Source organism: Eschrichtius robustus, chromosome 17 (assembly GCF_028021215.1).
Source record: "Eschrichtius robustus isolate mEscRob2 chromosome 17, mEscRob2.pri, whole genome shotgun sequence".
In the NCBI taxonomy this organism is placed as follows: Eukaryota; Metazoa; Chordata; class Mammalia; order Artiodactyla; family Eschrichtiidae; genus Eschrichtius; species Eschrichtius robustus.
Genome location: NC_090840.1, coordinates 86,427,528 through 86,429,773, shown reverse-complemented (window position 1 = coordinate 86,429,773; position 2,246 = coordinate 86,427,528).

The window sequence follows — 2,246 nt, the reverse complement described above, 5'->3', positions numbered from 1 at the left end:
GCGGGCGGGGCGCAGTGCGCACGCGCGCACCGCCCCAGTGGGCGGGAACTGGAGGCCACGCCCCGAGCGGGCCCGCGGCCGCGGCCGAGCAGCACCCCCTGGCGGCCCCCGGCGACCTAGCTTTAGGGCAAGGACCGGCCCTCGTGAAGGGTGAGGACCGCGGCGAGTCCCTCCGGCAGGCACGCCATCGGTTCCTGCCGCTCGTGTCTTTTCGACCCCCTGATAGAAGCTGAGGCTCGGGGAGGTCAGCTCACCTGTTGCCCAGGAGCTCACAGAACGGGCGGAAGCTGAGAGAGAGAAGGGACCCCACTAGGAGGTCAGCGCCGAGGGCTGGAGCTGGACCTGGGGAGGTGGGGGGGCGGCCAGTCCGGCCCAGCAAGCACTTCCGTGCCACGGATTAGGGTGAACCTCTCTAACTGCTCAAGCCTCATTTTCCTCGCTGCAAAATGAGGTCATAACTCACAAGCTAATAGAGCTCCCTATCCATGCAATGCCTGCTGTTCACCTGGATCTAAGCCACTGATGCGAGCACCTGCTGTGTGCGGGTGGGCGGCCGGGGAGGTGGACACTCAGTAACCACGCCGTGAACAGTGAACACAGGGGAGGCAAGGCCCGCGGAGAAAGCTTCTGCCTCCCTCACTGGCCTGACAGCCTCTCCCGCCCCTCCTCTCCTGCCGCCCTCTGGGAGGGCAGGACCCGTCCTCTCTGCTCAATGGCCCTCCCAGCTGATGCCAAATCTTCTCTTCCCTCCCCTCGCCTGCTTCCCCGTCACCCTGACAGGTAGCACCCACTCGCTCAGGTTCTCTCCTCTGGCCGTCACGGCCCCCTTTCCGCGGTTCCACCAGCCCCTGCTCCCACTCCGCATAACTTCTTCAAGGGCAGATCCACCAGCCAGCCACGTGCTAACCTCGGCGAAGCTCACACCCTCGGGGTCGGGGACAGGGGTCTGGCGCGAGTGCTCCTGTGGCCTAGCCATTCTGCAGTGGATGCCCTGGGCCTCGTGTCCCCTACCCCACACATACTAGGACCCCACCTTCACACTGATGCCTCAGGAAGTTTTCTCCTTGAAGTCTGGTCCCACCTGGCGGTTCTCCTGTCAGCCCCTTCTCCTCCCACGTGGCCCCTCCCTCTCCCACGGGGCCCCTCCCCTCCCACATGATCCCTCCCCCTCTCACATGGCTCCTCCTCCCAATGGTGCCTGCTCGTTTGGGTATCCCTGGGCCCAGGCAGGCCTGTGCCTCCTTCCTTCTCTTCTGCTACAATGTACCTCAGTGTCCTGAATCACCTCGTTCCCATTGTCCCCAGTGGAACAAATGCTGGGCTCCATACCCTGGCTGAATACAGATGGCTGTCCTCACTGATTTTTTGCCTGCGTTGCCAGGAGGACAGGGGTGTGGCCTCGCGTCTTCACTGCTGTGTCCTAGTGTCCAGGCCAGGGCCTGACAGAGTGGATCTGGAGCCCCTCCCAGGGCCAGGCTTTCAGCAAAGTTCCCATTGTACACATTTGACCTCCCCACCTAACCCCATAACATTTAATGAACCAGTTCCAAGAGATAGGGTAGGTGTAGCTGACACGGGAATGCCTCCAGGACATCTGAGAAGGGACAAAAGCAAGGTGCAAGGTAGCAGGATGAGCTGACCGGGTACTCAGGTACAGATGGCACTGGAAGCCTAGGCCATCAACTGCCCTGGGGCTGGGAATGGGGGTGGGAGGAGGGTTTATAGCTGTTTCCCAGTCCCCAGATGAACAAAGGAATGAACTCTGACCTATTTCCACATCAAAGGACCCTGGTACTGGCCTGGGCTCCCACCAGGGCTGAGGACTGCAGGTCCTCCCTCTGCATGGCAGGACACAAGCCCCTGGACTGAATCGGGGGTACCCCACCCCTGGTGGTGCTTTATGGGGTCAGTTCCCTCAGACTGGGACTGCTGGGCCCCAGGGGCACCAAGCAAACCTTCCCGCAGTGACCACCACTCCCGTTCCACTCACACCCCAGACATAGTCTCCTCCAGTACCTCTCAGTGGGTCCCCCACCCCCAAGCATATCTGCGCAATCTCCCAGCACCCTGTGTTTCCAGGGCCTTGAATCTTCAAGCTGCTCTTAAAGAAAAAGAGTGCAGGTGTATATTAAGAAGCATGACACACAGACATGATGGGAACAACATTCCCCCAAAAGGTTTGTCCAAATTCTAACCTCTGGAATCTGTGATGTGACTTTCTTTGGAAATAGGGTTGTTACAGATGT